This window comes from Rattus norvegicus, chromosome 2, assembly GCF_021556685.1.
Source record: "Rattus norvegicus strain SHRSP/BbbUtx chromosome 2, alternate assembly SHRSP_T2T, whole genome shotgun sequence".
Taxonomy (NCBI): domain Eukaryota; kingdom Metazoa; phylum Chordata; class Mammalia; order Rodentia; family Muridae; genus Rattus; species Rattus norvegicus.
Genome location: NC_141535.1, coordinates 154,460,047 through 154,478,313, shown reverse-complemented (window position 1 = coordinate 154,478,313; position 18,267 = coordinate 154,460,047). Strand labels below are relative to the sequence as shown.

Here is an 18,267-nt window from a genome sequence, read left to right as displayed (position 1 = left end):
TCCAATTTTAAACCTTCCCACTACCAGCTACTGCGCCAAAACTGGCTGGCCTCGGAAGATGAATGGTCCCCGACTTAGCAAAGAGAAAAGGCGACCCCCACACCGTGCAACACACCATCTCTCTTTTAAATTCCTGGGCGGACTTCTCTTTCGGCTGCAGCTGATGAATGGGCCTGGTTAAAAGGCTTGGGACAGGAGATAAAATGACCCTCAAGTATTTTTTTTCTCCGCCACACCCACTTCTCCTTAGGCAATCAATAAAATCCCAGTTCCAAAAGAATGCATCTTAGCCTTTCCTAGATGCACAGTGCTAGCGAGTATTTAGACCTTCAAAAGTTCTGTTGGCTGATTTCAGATTGGTAACTTAAGAGGCTACAGATCATGGGAAGAAACATCTGGAAGCAGAGTTAGTCAAGGATGGAGGCACAATCAGTTTAAGCACGACTAAGTCTTCCAGCCTTTGCCGGTGAAGGACAGAATTCCCAGGCGCTTTCTTTCTTTTCTTTCACGTGGTATTTGGGAGCTAACAGCGACACTTTCCCACAGCTGGATTCTTCCTCATCCAATTAGTCTCTTATAGCATCATATCGCTGGACTTCTCACAGGACCCCTCCTAGTCCCACCTTGGATCTGTGACAGTCAAGCCTTACAGCTGTCCAGACAAAGGGTTAAGGCTGCAGCCCTCGGAGCCCTAGTGCTGTGAACACTCACCAGTACTTTCCCCTCTGCAGTCAGCCCTGTACTCCAGCTTCTACAACGCTACCAGCACTTGCAGAAGGCATTGTTTCCTCCCGTTTCCGTTTGCTTTTAAACTTGAGTTCACCAGCTTTTAAAGCTCAAGAGTCTAAACTTACTCCTAGGATCTGCTCTCACTTCTCCTGTCCTGGAGTGCCTCTGCCTCGGTAGGGAATCTTACAGCTTCCTCACTGGTGAAGTTAGACGCATCCTGGCTGGCTGCATTACTGCACATGTCTCTGGTAACCTTGCTTTTCCTTCAACTCAAACTTCTGCAAGTAACATCCTATCTGCTGACCCTAAAATTTCCTAACCGTCCATAAAAACCTTTGCAAGCCATCTTGGGAACAATTCTGAGAGTTGGGTGCAAATGGGGGTGGAAGGTTTGGGAACTCACCTGCACAGCGGCAAGGATCAGACACAGGACTGGGCTGCCCGCAAACTTCCCAGGGACCGTCTGCAGCCCGGTGTCTTGGCCTTAAAGGGGCAGGGCACTTTTCACCATATAAGGAAGGCAATTTTGCTCTTCTGCTGCTTGGATAAAGCAGCTGGTCTCTTGGTGTTGAGGGGGTTTCTGGGGGCATCTGAAGCCTGTCAGTTCCCGAGGCAGGTTAATTGAGCCTTGATAAGACACAGAGTAATGCTTGGCTGGGCATTTTAAAGGCCAGGAATGAGGTGGGGAACGCTGATCTTCTTACATGGGGACTTTCTGGCAACTTGGAAGTTTTCCTGAATGCCAGGAATGGGTTTCTGCTTCTAGATTTCTGGAAATGAGTGTCCCTAGCTCCTCAACCAGGCAATCAGACAGACCCCCTTCCCCCTGGCAAGGATGCAAAGGCCCTGGGGAGTGCTGAGGCTGAGACTTGTTTAAGACCTGTTACTTCTAAGGCACCAGAGGCAGGGAAGGAATGCAGAGTGAGGTCCAACCACTTTAGGATCTGCGGCATGAAAGACATCAGTGGTAGAGAGACAGGTTGGAAGCCCCAGGCTCTTGACCTACAGGTAAAAAAAATAACACATATGCCAAAACCAAAATGAAACAAAAAACAAAAAAGACAACAATGAAAAAACCCAAAACAAAAATAAAACGACAAAAAAACCCCAAAAAACATAACAACAACAACAAAGAAACCCAAGAGGAAGGAAAAATAACCCTTAAAGGGGCAGAAGCCCTTTCCTGGCATTCAGAACACCTTTCAAGCTTCTGGACCTGGAGGCACTGAGTCTTGGATCCTTGTGCACCTCTAGCATTTCCACTGTTTTTCTTCTCCTGTAAGGAACTGACTATGTATGCCTCTGAGTCTAATTTCCTCTTCTGGGACATAAGAACCTAGAAATCCCACCAGGAGCCCATTGACTCCCACAACTACCATAGCACACCCTAAAAATGTTACACACTTTTATTTTTTATTAATTTTGCAGCGCCCCCTTCTCCCAACAGAAAACTCGCACAGGTCCTCCACCAGGGCTGTCAGTCCCTACTCTGGAGTGGCCCCTCTTGGCCTTAGCCTCCAGCTGAAGCAGGCTTCACCTTCCAGCAGCGTTGGGGGGGTGTGTGTTTCAGCAAGAGCAAACATTTCCTGCTGCTGATATTTAAATGCAAAGCTGTCCTGTTCATTTGGGGGTGGATTAAAGGCAATTATAAAAGGCTAGATTCTAAGAAGAAAGTGCAGTTTAATTTAGTCATCACTTGGGTGGTAACATGCTTCCTTTTTTGCAGCCAACTGGCTGCGTTCCTCTGAGAATGCTTTTAAGTCTGCCAGGTAGCTCTAGCCAGCACCCACTCTGCACTGCTTAGCTAGCTGAGTGCTGCCTGCACTGGTAGATCCAGGCTGCTTTAAGAAAGTAATTTGGCGCCTGGTTATTCAGTCTCCTGTTACCTTCTTACAGGTTTCTGTTTGTGTGTTTTCCTCTGTATTCCAGTGACGCTTAGCATGATGGGTAAAACACTTGTCAAATTAATTCAGCTGAGTAGAAACAGGGGTTTCTGTTTGGTGTCCATAGAGTTTAGTGAACGAAGTGGATGCTTGCCAGATTATTGTGGTTGTTGACAAATAGACATGGGTTTCTTTACTTCATTGTCTGTTTGAGCCCAAGTAGGGTTTCTTTTCCATACCATTAAGTTTTCTTCAAGGGGCAGAGATCAAAGGGAATACTCTTTAAAGGTTTCGTTCTGCTATCTCTTTGATCCAACAATATGATTTCAAGGGAACAACTAATCAGAAGCAATCAATGGTGAGAGGGTGTTCCTTATATCGATGTTTATGATGAAGAAAATAAGAAAGGATTCAGACGCCAAGGTCACCGTGTACACCAGCAAATAACAGTTCTTGTTAGATGATTGTTCCTTATGTGCCACACATTACTCCAGAACCTTCCTAGGGACAACTCAACCCTAGGGACAAGCCTCTGAGATGGAATGGCTATCATACCACTCCCTAGGCCATAAAACAGAGACGGGAAGTTTCAGAAACTGATATTTGAATTGAGGTATTGTCTTGGTTTGGATTTCTGTTGCTGCTACAAACCACCATGACCAAAAGTACATTGAGAGGGGAAAGGACACTTCTACACCATGGTCCATCACAGAAGGAAGTCAGGACAGAAACTAACACAGGGCAGGAACCTGGAGGCAGGAGATAATGCAGAGGCCATGGGAGAGTGCTGCTTACTGGCTTGCTCTCCATAGCTTGCTCAGCCTGCTTTCTTAAAGAACCCAGGACCACCAGCCTAGGGGTAGCACCATCCACAAAGGCCTGGGTCCTTCCACATTGATCACTAATTTAGAAAATGGCTTATTGACTTGCCTACAGCCTGATATTATGGAGGCATTTCCCTCAATGGAGGTTTCCTCCTCTTAGATGAGTATAGTTTGTGTCAAGTTGACATAAATCTAGCCATCGTAGGTATGCTCATTCTGTATTGAGCATCATCATAGGCACTGGAGATTGACAGATGGACAATTCAGGAAGGACTCTGCCTTTATACAATGGTTAAAAGTTGCAAGTATGCTAGGCATGGTGATCATAATCCTAGCATGCTAAAGGCTGGGACAGGAAGACTGAGTGAACTTGAGACCAACCTCTGCTGTATAGTGAGGTCATCTCAAGAAAACACAGGATAGGAGAAGAACAACTCTGATGGCTGAGGAGATACTGCAGTTGGGAAAGTGCTTACCAGGGAAGCATAACTCCCCAAGTTCAACTTCTTAGTATCTATGGAAAAAGCTGACATGGCTCTAGAGAGATGACTAGTGGTTAAGACCACTTATTGTTCTTGTAAGGGACCCAGGATTCTTCCCCAGCACCCACCTGTGGCTCATTACCATCAGAACTCCAGTCACAGGAAATCCAACACCTTCTTCCAATCTCCAAGAACACTAGGCACACATATGGTACATGTGCACACTAGGCACACATGTGGTACATGTGCATACATGCAGGCAAAACATTTATTCACACACACACACACACACACACACACACACACACACACACACACACCCCTGCACCTTGGCACGGCAGCCTGTCAGCAATTATTGCTGCGGAAGTGATACTTTTTTCCAAATTTAAATTAAAATGAATTTTTGTTTTTTTTGTTTGTATTTGAGACTAGGACTCTCTATATAGCGTGTAATTTGTTATGTAAACCAGGCTGGCCTTAAGTTCACAGAGATCTGCTTGCCTCTGCCTCCCTAGTACTGGGATTAAAGGTAAAATTTCATTTGGTTAAAATGAAATTTTAAAGATAATTTTTATTAAAAGATTACAAAGCCTGGCAGTGGTGGTGGCTCGTGCCTTTAATCCTAGCACTCGGGAGGCAGTGGCAGGCAGAACTCTGACTCTGAGACCAGCCTGCACTACACAGAGAGTTCCAGAATAGGTAGAGCTATAAAGAGATTAGAAACATCCTGTTTTAGAAACATCCTCTGCCTCCCCACCCCCAAAAGAAAAAAACCAACCAACCACCACCACCCCCCCACCCCCCCACCCTACCACCACCACCACCACCACCACCACCCCCACCCCCCCACCCTACCACCACCACCACCACCACCACCACCACCACCACCAACAACAACAACCCAAAAACCAACCAACCAAATAAAAGAACCAAACCAAACGAACCCTTTTTACTGATTTTAGCTTGTAGCCTTGTGGCTGCACAGAATGTGCCATGCTAGGGCTAAGTTACAGAGTAACAAGAGTGTCTCTTGATGGTGCCTGTTATGGTTGAGATGTGAAAGGTCCTCTACAAGCTCCAGGATTTGAACACTTGGTCCCTAGCTGGTGGAATTATTTGGGGGTATTGGTGGAAACTTTAGGTACTGGGTCCTAGCTGGTGGACATGAATCCTCGGGCCTTTAGGGTTATAGCCTGACTCTTTTGGTCCCATATTACTTCCAGATCTATATTAGGGCAGGATGGGGAGACAGAGAAAATTAAGGTTGAGTTGGAAGGGAAAGGAATCTCTTACTCTGGAGTCTAGTTGAAGTCTCTCTGGAAGTGAAAGCCAATAATTCAAACCAAGCCTAAGGAGACTGGAAGAAAGACAGCAGCAACAGATATGCTAAAGTGGCAGGGAGAAGTCCCTCAGGGCTTTACCCTGGTCAGGTAACTACAGGCAACCAAGGAAGTGCTGAGTAGTCTTCCGAAAGAATGAGCCTCCTTATTGGCTTTCCAATATCAACTGGTCACCCTGAAACCATATATATACAAATAAATGAACTCAGCAAATATTTTTGTGTTTATATAATTATATATGCATACATACACATACTACAGGTGTGTGTAACAAAGAAAAATAGGTCATAGACTTAAAAGAGGGAGGTCAGGAAGACAGAAAATAATGTAATTATATTTTAAGTAAAAGAAGAAAAGTATTTGAGGCAAATTAACATCTACTTCAGAAGTTGCCCACACAGGGATAATATGCTCTTTTACATAGAAATATTTTCAAATAAAGCTATTAAAATATCAATGAACTATGTTTAAGACCTGAGAACACATGACATTGGAAATATGACCTTACTCCTTTCTCAAATCTAAGCCTGCGCCCTTTGGGAATTTCATAAACAAGACCATAAACTTTGTTTACAATGAAAGCATATCAGCTCAGGTACAACCCTTGGGAACTAGAGCTTCACTGCTCACTTGCATTCCCAGTACACAAGGAACTACCCTATAATCTCATCTCATTTTCTTAGCAACCCTTTGAGATGTAACTTCAGAAACCAACCAACCAGTGAGTGTTAAATGTGACTCACTTGAAATCCACACCCATGGTTCGGTGTGTGCTCCCATTTTCCTAAATGCCTATTGACTTAGCACTTAAATTTATATTAAAATTACTTCTGAATAAACTCCAAGTTGCTCCAAACTGATTTGCTCTAAAGTTATTTTCTGTGGCAAAGAATCTTGTTTGTGCCAATGGTTCTTGACACACTGTCTCTGTTAAGTGTCATGTGACAAGGAGCTGATACCATAGACCCACTTCTGGAGTGCTTTTCTTGCTATGATGAACCCTCCTTCCCTGAACCATGAACCAATGAAAATATTTTACCTTTTAAGTTGCTAGGATGGCTAAAGTTATGTTTTAAGTTTTAATTACTGTGCTTAAAAGATCTATAAAACAACAATGCTTCTAAACTATAATCCCTACTTGCCTAAGGACAGATAAACCTGTAAACCCTACTTGCCCAAGGACAGATAACTGCCTGGAATGCTGGGGACTTCTTCATGTACAATAACAAGCCACAGGTTTTCACTTCTGTTAGCAAGGTTGGCTGCCCCAACTGCACAGAAAGTGATCCCATGTAAGTGGAAGGTAGGTAGGCAAGAATTATGTTAAGCTGTATGCTTACCCCTGATTGGACGAAAGTAGGAAGCTCATTACCTTGTAGGTTTTTCCTTTATTAGCATCAGATGAATGAATCCGACTTGTGGCCATTGTCTGGGAGTCCTAGGTGTGGCCCTGCCAGTGTCTACATCCTGACCAGTATTTAATAAACTCTTGCTTCAGATTTGGCTCAAAAATTCTGGCAGTGTTCCTATTCTCACCTGGTGGGATTAACATTGCTTCTGTCAGTTACAAGCAAAGAAACCAACACAGGAGATTGACTGTGACATTATTAGGGGTGGCCTTCTGCTAATAACACCACTCATAGTCATTAGAAGAAAGGGAGAAATAAAACCCAATGTGGCCTTAGACAAATGAGAAAACAGATTAAAGTTTTCCTGTTAAAGAGGTAACAACATAAACTACAACTTACTTAGTAGAAATAGGTTGGCTTAACATTTTTAGTATTCTAATATGCTTACTGACTGGATGTGTATCACTGTTGGGAGCTAGAAATGTTGGGTACCTTCCCTGGAAAGCATCTGACTGGCACCCATTGGAGCCAGCCCCAAAGAGTCACTTTGCTGAAGATAGCAGAGCTATGGGTACTGGACTATCCAAGCTGTTTGGAGTCCAGATGGTGACATTATGTGCCGTGAATACTGGACATGGGACTGTAGGGTTTGGGGTTTGACCTCCAGAACTGTGGTCTTGGTTGGTCAACTTTTCCTTGCTATGCTCTATTAATCTTCTTTGGAATGGAACTGTTTAACTCTGTGCCATTGCATTTTGGTAGTGTGTGACTCCTTTCTTTTTTGCTTATTTTATTTTATTTTATTTTATTTTATTTTATTTTATTTTATTTTATAGAAGCTCACAGTTAAGAGGTTGCTTTGAGTTGAATGCTATTGTAATTGTGAGAGGCTACTGGGACTTTTCAAGTTGAACTACATGTACTTTAAATTATGAGATGGCCATAAGCCTATGAAGACCAGGAGTGGGGTATTATAATTTGATGTTAACTGTCTCCCACAGGCTCATGTGTTTGAATGCTTAGGCCCTAGCTGGTAGTGAAGTTTTGGGAGGTTGTAGAACTTTTAGGTATATTGCCTAACTTGAATACATAGGGTATTTTAGGAAGGCATTTTAGGGAGGCATCTATCCCAGTCTCAGTTCTGGCATGAGAGTCCTCTTTCTCTCTAATTCCTGATCTGAAGAGACATGGGGAAGCCATTACACATATATTCTCATTATCATGAAGTCACCATGCCTTCCCCACCACAGTGAGATGTACTCCATCCGACTGTGAGCCACATAAATCCTTCTAGAGTTGCTTCTGTTAAGTATTTTGTTACAGTCATGAGAAAATTAACCAGCACAATCATAGTATAGTAGATATATATCATATATATGATATATATATATATATATAAAGTACAATACAAATAAAGCAAACATCAATGTGAGTCATGTGCTTACAAATCTTTTGATGGATGCTGGATGTATAACTTTTAGATCTTGTGGTAAAATACATTTGTAACATATTTTATATATAATTTAGTTATTCATTTTTTCAAGACAAGATCTCACAATGTAGCTCTGAATGTTCTGGAATTCACTATGTAGCCCACACTGACCTTGAACTCACAGATATCTGCTTATCTCTGCCTCCTGAGTGCTGGGATTAAAGGCATAATTTTTTATGTTTATACTTAATATTATCCTAAAGGATATCATAGTTGCCTGGTCTTAATGCACTTTACACTTTTTTTTAACTAAAAAAAAGGATTTTGGAAAACCACCTGTTGTTTCTTTTTTGTCATGGGCTTTTGATTTATTTGGTTCTGAGTTTGACTTATTTTGGATAACCAGGTCTGATGGAGCTATCAATGCAATGTTAATCTAAGCTCCTTCTCCTGTTTGTAGACTTTTATCAGTTGCCACTTCCTTTAGATCAAAGTTAAAAAAAATTCAAAACTGGCAATCCAAACTCTGGCCAAGAAACACCTGCTAAATAGTTATCAATACCCTTTGACATTTTTTCACTTCAAGCAATTTTGGAAGCTTCAGTTGTATTTCTGTAAAGGTTTGCACCTGGGCAGTGGCACAGGGCTTTTATGAGGAGTGCTATTAACAGGACTCTCAGTGGAGCTGAGCAGAGAGAGGCTACGGGGAGCCCTGTTTTATAGTACAGTAAGGTTAGCCATTTACTGTCCCCATGAGCTATTTCACTTGCAATAAAGGTCAATGGGCCTTTTTAGGGAGGGGAGGTAGACCCCTGTCTCAAACTGCCATCTGCAGCTGTCAAAATGACAGACTTTTCTGGAAAGAGATAGGCTGTTTATTTAACAGGGAGGGTGGTTCACTCTGACCAGCTGATGGCAAAGGCTGCAAGAATTCACTGACTTCAGTGCAGAATTCCAAAGTTCTACAGCAGCTTGACCTTGACTGCAAAGCTAAGAAGGTATGGCAGACTATAGATCTGGTTGTTATCTTGATATGTGAACTCTGCCAAGAAGGGTAACATTTCTGTACCCGGGACTCTCTCTGCCTAGATTTTCAGGAAGCTGATGTTCCAGATGTCTGTGCTTTGAAGACAGTGGAGAGGCAGTGTATAACACAGGTGAGTGCTTCCACTCACAAGGACTTTCTTTTTTTTTTTTTTGCTGGGATTATAGGACCCCACCACTACTCCCAGCTTATTTGGCAGAGGGAACTGAACCCACGGCTTCAGGATGCCAGCTGAGTTGTTTTTCCAGTCTATTAGCTTTGCCAGAAAGAGTTTTACTTTATTTTTAATTATGTGCATATGTGGTTATGAGCACAAAGTGCAGGTGCCAGAGGAAGCCAGGGGCAGCAGATACCCCTGGAGCTGTAGTTGCAGGAAAACCATGTAGTTGCCATGGATGCTTGGAACTGAGTTCGGGTCTTCTCTGAGTAGTGTATGCTTTTAACCACTGAGTCATCTCTTCGGCCCTTTCCGACCATGTAATTATCTAATGATGAAGTAATACCGAGTGGACACTTGTCTAAACACAGTGGTGTTTGATGTCTCCTAAAGGAAAACTGAAGATTTAATTATTTTTGTTTGTGTGTATATGTGTGTGTCCAGGTGCTCATAGAGGCCAGAAGAGGACATGAGAAGTCCTGGAGCTGGAGTGACAAGTCATTGTGCTTGCTGAACAACAAGACTTCCAGGCCACTGGACCATCTCCTCAATTACAGGAATTTTTGAAAACCTACTTGCTCCTTCAATTCTACAATGTAATTTTAAAAAATTATGAGAAATATGATAGATGGTCTACTGTTAAGCACTTTTTTAAAAAGGAATAGCTTTATTTATTCAAGTAGGGACTAAGAACTAATTCCTGTCCTGACAACTAAGGCTGCTTGAGTTCCTTTCCTGGTTCTTTTTTCCTCCCCTCTTCCTTTCTCCTCCCACACCCACTTTTCTTGCTCTTGGTGGTTGAATGTTAATAACTTTGAGATAACAGAGAAAAGAAAATGGAAGCAGGACTAGCTGGAGCCTTTGGAGAAGAGTCGAGATCCTGGCATCTATGTCAGAACATGAAATGGCTGAGCAATGAACAAGCAGTGAAACTTTGAGGTTTGTAAGTGGAGTTTCAGGCTGAAAGCCCCATCCCCAGCATCCCCAGCAAGCTAGGTTCAGGGAACCATCCAAAGCTCAGACTAAAGACATAGGTAATACTGGAAAAAGCTGGAGGCCAGAGACTCCATCAACAATTTGGGAAAAGGAAATAATGAAAAGGGCTCTGATGACCCTGAGTCTGATGTCCGTGTTCTGATTTGAGCATTAGAGGAAGACTTGGGACAGGGGGCAAGGGATATGCATAATTAATGAGTCCCTGGTCAAGGTGTGGTCAGGTGCATCATGGTCGTTTCTCTAGTCCTTTAAGGTGACACCAACCTTAGTCCTTTTGAGATGATTCCTTATGCTTCAGGGTATTGCCTCACTTTCTAGCATTGCCCTCGTCTGGATGGATCTGTACCCACAGGACTTCGTTTTTGGAAACCCAGGTGACTGCAGTTTGAAGACAGGGGCTTGTCTTGTTCTCTCAGCGTTGTGGGTCAGTGGCATGCAATATATTCAGTTTCTAGCAGAGTATGGTGGTATGTACCTCTGGTCTTACCGTTTGGAGATGAGAAGACGTGAAGAGCAAGAACTCAAGGTCATCCTGGGCTCTGTAGTCGGTTGGAGTCCAGTCCAGGCTGCATGAAATCTAGTCTCCAAAAAATCTACACACTACTTACTACTACTATTAGTAAATGAAAACAGAACAAAAATGTTTCTATATGCCTGCTACGCGTGCTGGCAATAGTAAGGCAGGTTTCATTATCCTGACTAATGTACTACCGCTGATCGAAGCCGTGTGGGAATATTATAACATTGATACGTGTATTAGGAATAAATAATTTAAAAATTAAAAAATGTACTCAATGCAAATAGAAATCTTGCCCATGGCAATAGGACTGAAGGCAGTTCCTGTCATGTCACTTGGCTCTCATAGAGTTACACGCATGAGAAAGTAACATTTGGGAACAATCTATCAACTGCCAACTGAACTGAATCCTATTTCAATTTTTATTGAAGGCAAAGACTTAGCAACCACTTGACTTGCACAGGAATGTGGTACCCAGACATTAAGGTCATTCATTTTGCTAATATCCTTGCCAACCTTTAAGTTGATATTGTTTCAGATTAGCCTTACTCTTTTTTGCATCTCAGGGTACTTTGCCCACCAGTACAGGTCACCATCACAAGATGCTGGAAGAATGCTGTTGGCAAAGGATGCTGGGATGGGGTTTCTTAGATAGAACATGTCCTGTGAGATACGGACTTTAATTTATTTAAAACTATATGTGTTTATGGATCTTTGAAATTTTCTAAGAACGGATGCTCAGACTAGTTACACCCCCAGTGAGGACACTGCTCTGGGGAGAGGGGTCAAGAGTTAGGAGGTAGAGCTACTGGGTTAGGAGCTCCTAAGGCCCGGCTGGGTTCCTTTCCTGGATACTCGCCCTTTCTCCTCCCACACTCACTTTTCTCTCTCTTGGTCCTTGAATGCTAATTAACTATTGAATGCTAATAACTGAGACAGCAGCAGTGAGTAGAAGGGGTTGGAGCCCTGCAGCAGAGCTCCTGAGGAACTCCTAACCCAGTCCACTTTACATATAGCCTTTTGCTGAAACTCTTGGCCTTAGACCTTTCCAGAAAATCTTGGCATATCTTTTCCTCTTCTTACTTCTGCCTCTCACTAGCTCACAGAAAAAAGGCTCAGGTCAAGATTTGCAATACATAAGAAGACATTGTATTTATTTGTTTATTTATTCCTTTCTTTTTCTATTTCTTTCTTTTAAATTCACTTTACATCCCGATCATAGCCCCCTCCCTCCTCTCTCCTCAGTACCACTCTTACAAATCCTTCCCCTCATTGCCCCTTTCCTTTTCCTCAGAAGGGAGCCCTCCTTGGGAACCACTCTACCCCGGGGCATCTAGTCCAGCAGGACTAGACACACCCTCTCCCACAGAGACCCAAACAGGCAGTCCAGGTTGGGGAAAGGGGATCTACTCTCAGGGAACAGAGACCAAGATAGCCCCCATTCCACTTGTTTGAAACCCACACGAAGACCAAGCTGCAGGTTTACTACAAATGTGTAGGGGGTCTAGTCCAGCTCTTGTATGTTCTCTGGGCTTCTGTAAGCCCCATGGTTCCAGGTTAGTTGACTCTATGGGTCTTCTTGTGTTGTCTAGGCACTCAATGACTTGACCAACTTAAGATCCAACCCATGTGATATAGCCAACCCCTGACACTATTAGTGATACTCTGCTGTGCTTACAGACAGGAATCTAGCATCACTGTCTCCTGCGAGGCTTTATTCACCAGCGGATGGAGGCAGATGCAGAAATCCACAGCCAAACATCAGGCAGAGCCCAGGTAAAAGGCAGAGTGAGGTGTAAAAGTCAGCAAGTCGGAGGGGTCAAGGAGTCATTTTAAATCAATGAGAAAACTTTGCTGACTCCAACAGAAAGGCCTGGGCCAATGATTCAAACAGGCATTTCCCAGGAGAAGAACTTCCAATAGGCCAATCCCATAGAAAAGGTTAAAAAATCACTCTGAGATCGTGGAGATGTCATCTTAGACAAAAAATAACATTTGGAAAAGCAAATTAGAAAAATCACCATTTAGTGGTGGTTGGTTGGAGAATAAAGGGTTCAGTGAATATAGACAATATTAGACATTATTAGACAATATGCGTAAGAGTCTTAGGACATGGAGAGTTCAGCTGTCAACCCCAAGCCACAGAAGTCTTCTCATGAAAACACAAATGTGCAAGAAGACTCAGACTCAGACCTCAACACAGTGTGAGCTTCAGTCTAGGTTCTTTTGGTTGCAAGTGTATTTGAAATGCCTCCTCCCTATTCTACTATACTGGTTCTCTTGGCTTTGATTACTGATCTGTTTAAACAAATGGCTTGTGTGCCAAAAGACCGATTGGTTTCACCCAGTTAGCTGTTGTTTATTTGAGAGAAGAAATGTGATATGATGGCTATGATTCATCTTTTAGTGTTCACATGTGGAACTAGGGTTAATTTTTCTGCAAAAGACAGGATTTGAGATAGGCTAGCATATCTACAGTGGGAAAGAACAGAACTGATTTAAAAGTCCAATCTGGATCCATCTATCTATCTATCTATCTATCTATCTATCTATCTATCTATCTATCTATATATATATATATCTATCTATCTATTGAGACAGTCTTACTATGGAGCTCTGGAAGTTGCTATGTAGACAGGCTGGCTCACAGAGATCTACTTGCCTCTGACTCCAGTTGCTGGCATTAAAAATATGCAACATAATGAGGACCTAAAATGTTCTTGAAGAAGAAAAATGATGTGAAAATAGGTCCATGTTGAGGAGAGAGAATTGTGAAAGAGACTATGCAATTTGCTTTCACATTTTTAACATGTTCACAATGGAAGGAATGTTACATGGAACATAGTGGTAGGGAGAGTTTGGGTGAAGGGAGAATAGGTTCTTTTAACCGTCTAGTCCTTCTAAAATTGTTTCTTTCTAAATGAATTACAATTAACATTTGAAAGCATTTAACAAGAAAAAAGCCCCCAAGATTCAGGACTTGTTTGGCTTTAAGATTAAAGGATTTAAAAGTAGAGCCAAATTCTTAGTGGAGGGATGTTGGCCTAGGACTCAAGCAAGAAGTTACACAACTTGCCCAGTCCCTGAGCAGAGAGCAAGCACATGGCAGGCTTGGCCATGAAGCCAAGATAAATAAGTGCTATAATCAGATGAGGAGGACATAGCCATCTTTTCTTTAGCTCTCTACTTTTCTCTGAGAACTTTCAAGCCCTTTGGCTATATTTAATGAATGTGTGTGGCATAAGAAAAAGAGCATAGGATTCAGTCATGTAGGACCCAAATCTGGTTCACTAGTTTATCTTAATGAAGCTATAACCTCTTGAGCTACAGTAAGGCAGAGATAATAACAGGTTATTTGCTTCTTCATATGGTTGTACAAATTGCAATCATGCACATTGTATTAATCTCCTTCCCTCTCTATACCTATCTATCATCTATCTATCTACAAAAATTTTGTATATTACAAATGCCAGAAGTATGTTTGTGTGTAAATATATATATGTATATACATATACACATGTGCACACATATACATATGTGTATATATGCATATGTGCATAAACATATATACATACACATGTGTATATATACATGTACATATATTCACGTGTGTGTGTATGTGTGTGTGTATACATATCATTTAAGAAGCATGTGTTGGGGCTGGAGAGATGGCTCAGTGGTTAAGATCACTGGCTGCTTTTCCAGAGGTCCTGAGTTCAAATCCCAGCAACCACATGGTGGCTCACGACTATCTGTAATGAGATCTAATGCCCTCTTCTGGTGTGTCTGAAGATAGCTACAGTGTACTCATACATAATAAATCATATATATATGTATATATATGTATATATATATGTATATATATGTATATATATATGTATATATGTATATATGTATATATATATATATATATATATATATATATATATATGGTGTGGCCTTGTTGGAGGAGGTGTGTCACTGTGGCGGTGGGCTTTGAGACCCTCCTCCTAGATGCTTGGCAGGCAGACTTTTCTTGGTTCCCTTTGCAACAAGATGTAGAACTCTCAACTCCTCCTGTATCATGCCTGCCTAGATGCTGCCGTGCTCCCACCTTGATGATAATGGACTGAACCTCTGAACTTGTAAGCCAGCTCCAATGAAATGTTGTGTTTTGTAAGGGTTGCCTTGGTCATGGTTTCCTCTTCACAGCAATGGAAACCCTCACAAGACAAAGCCTAAACCCTTGATTTGACCTTGGCTATCTCAGTGAGATTGTAGATCACTGAATTTCCTGGGAAAGTCTGGGAGTCTGGCTGACCTGAGAGCTTAGAGAAATGTTTATCATGAGCCTCCTCCACAGAGAAGAATGAAAAGGTTGGAGAATGTGTATTTCTGGTGAAAACAGGAGCTCCATAAACAAGAAACGTTGCTGAGAAACAAGCCATGGAAACAGAAATCTTATTTAAATTCAAACACTTGATACAGCATTTTAGAATATAATACATTACAGCTCCTTTTCAAACATTCACTGAGGCATCTTTACAATATTAAAATATAAACAATAAATGTGGACATTAAGCCCAAAGTCTGTGATTACCACAAAGCTCATAAACTACATTATGCAAGAAATTGTATTTGCTTTCTCGGCTATAAGAAACTGTATTTGCAGATGAAGCATTTAGGAACACTGGTTACTCTTCCAGAGGACCTGGGTTCAATTCCCAGCACCTACAAGTCAGCTCACAACTGTCTGTAGTTCCTGTTCCAAGGAATCTGACATCCTAACAAAATACCAATATACAGAAAACAAAAATAAATAAATTTTTTAAAGATTTATTTATTTATTATATATAAGTACACTGTAGCTGTCTTCAGACACACCAGAAGAGGGCATCAGACCTCATCATAGATGATTGTGAGCCACCATGTGGTTGCCGGGAATTGAACTCAGGACCTCTGGAAGAGCAGTCAGTGCTCTTAGCCACTGAGCCATCTCTCCGGCCCAAAATAAATAAATTTTAAAGAAGAAATTGTATTTGTTTCTCTGCATTCTGGAGGGTCAGCCCACCCCAAGGTTGCTCTGCCCAGGTGAATCAAACTCCTCCATGCTCCATCCACACTCAATGACATCTTTCTTTAGACCAGATTTTTTTTTGCCTCTACCTTTCTTTAGATCATCAGAAACAAAGGGGGCTCTCAAAAGATTCCGTGTCAAACACCATGAAGTCTGAGTTTTTTTCTCACACAGTCTCGACAAGCAACATCTAGGGGATAGCAGAGGCAGTGCAAGGAGAAAAACAATGTATGACCTCATGTTTTGGTTTTGTTGTTGTTCTTTTCCCACAGATGTTTTCTCTGCCTAGTCCTGACTGCCCTGGAGCTTGATCTGTAGACCAAGCTGGCCTGGAACTCACAGAGATCTGCCTGCCTCTGTCTCCTGAGCACTGGGACTGGTGTGCTCCACCATTATCCCGCTACCTCAAATGTTCTCACATTGCACCTGACACTATTGCCTTTGAATGTAGTTTTTAGTGCTTCGATCATGGTATGGAACTATATAAAAGGCTAGTCACATGGTCAGGGGATCTGGGCTCAAGGTCCTTTTGCATCACGCCCTGAAGTGCACTCTGTCAGTTACTGCTCTATGTTCTCCACTTCCACATTTTTGGCTGGCCCACAACTTTCTTTTAAGTGGAATGTATTACTGGCAGTATGATTTGACTACGTCCACTCCAAAACTCATGTTAAAACTTAATCCCCGTTATGAGAAAGAAAGAGAGAGGATCAGAAGGAACCTCGGAGGAATGACAAGAGCTCTGCTCTTAGCTGATTAATGGATTCATAGGTCAATAGGTTGCTTCCAAAGAGAGTCTTATGAAAACATTAGTGAGCCTAGGTCACACGTGTACTCCTTCCATGCCCCCTCAAGACTCTGCCAACAAGAAAAGCACCACCAGATGTGGCCCCTTGACCTTGGACCAGAGCGGTGAGCCAAAATAATCCTTTCTCTGTAGTATACCCAATCAGTAACGCTGTGTTGTTAGGAACAGAAATGGACGAAGGCAGCCATCATTAAACATTTCAAATGATTTTTGTGTAAAGACACAGGATAGTGGATTAAAAAGGTTTACTGTTCTGTCTATAGTCCATCTACTGCCATGACTCCAGATAATGGCCACTAAAAATTGTTGGTTCTGGGATAGCCATGCAGCTATCTAAGTTTTCTTTGATCAGTCAGTCACTGGCACTGAAGTGAAATTTATTGAGTGATGCTTTCTGTGTCTTGCCGCATCAACTGACAAGGCCTTGAGTTGTTGGGGGTGCCCTGGGGATTTTTATAGCAACATTTCTACCACCGGTTTTGTGGGGTCAGGGAGTGGATGGGGGAGGCCAAGTGGCACCTTTTACCTGTTGCTCTTGCTATGTTGGTGGCTAGTGTGAGTGTAATGTATAGCTCTGAAGATGACAGAATTGGCAGCAGCGTTGCCTAACCTCCCGAGTTCCTTCTGAGAGGTTGTGGGGTAGGAGTCCTGATTCCCATCAGCCCAGCTGAGGTGCACTCTGAGCTTCCTCAGCTGGCTCCTCCTTGCTCTTCTGGCAGCCCAGCCCCAGCTCCTTTTAAGCACCTCATTTCCTGTGCTGAAGAGCTCTGCTTAAAATAGAGCGACTCCTGTCATCTGTAACAGACCCGTAATCCACAGGAACGAGAAGAGTGCTGGTGACATCTGGTCCCTGCTTTGGTCATGGAGATAGTGACTTGGGAGGCAGATGCAGCTCTTGGGCAGCATCGTCTTCCCTGTACCTTTCTGTGCTCCTGAAATAGAGGCTACTTGTCAGCTGCCACTTTGCTCACGGTACTTCAAGCGTTTGTTTTGACAGACATCTGATTTCTCTTAATTATTTTGCCTTCGTGCCCTATATTGAGTTGAGTTTCCACAGGTTCTAATTCAATCTTGGTTGAAAACTAATTTTATTTACTTTTCTTTTTTTAAATGTCCATGGCTGGAGAGACAGCTCAATAGCTAAGAACACTTACTGCTCTTCTGGAGGAGTTCAGTTCCCAGCACCCACTTCAGGCAGCTGGCAATCTCTTGCAACTCCAGTTTCAAGGGTTTTCTATGGACTCCACAGGTACCCGCACTCATGTGACACACACAGACATAGAAGGCCCCCCTCATAAAAATACATCTTAAAATTATTTTTGATTTCTTGAAAAAGGAAATCCTCCATTTCAAAATACTCCAAAATAGTCTCACCTCAGTGACTAGAAAGCTCCACACCTAAGTGGGTGTGGCTGTGCTTCTGTGGGTGTGGCTGCGCTTCTGTTGTTTCTACCAAAATATGAAATTAGCTTTGCTGGCTCTAGGGAAGCTGTTGAGTAAACTGTGATGCCACTCTGTGAGGACACAAGGAGCTCACTTCATGTGACCTTTTGTCTCGGCCATTCCTCCACCCTCTGCACTTTGCTTTTATGTTTTACTGTTGGAATGTACAGACCAGGGCATTGATGGACTTCGTGCCCGTCAAACTT

General features: G+C 42.5%; 1 protein-coding gene across 6 annotated transcripts in view; it reads right to left on the bottom strand.

Annotated features, from left to right (window-relative positions):
• The window catches only part of Schip1 (schwannomin interacting protein 1), a 775,862-nt gene that overhangs the window by 156,703 nt on the left and 600,892 nt on the right, over positions 1 to 18,267 (bottom strand). Inside the window, exon 1 of one of the 6 annotated variants that reach the window (XM_087619486.1) lies at positions 1,133 to 1,194. The gene's annotated coding sequence lies outside the window, so the exon portion shown is untranslated. 6 annotated transcript variants of the gene reach the window in all.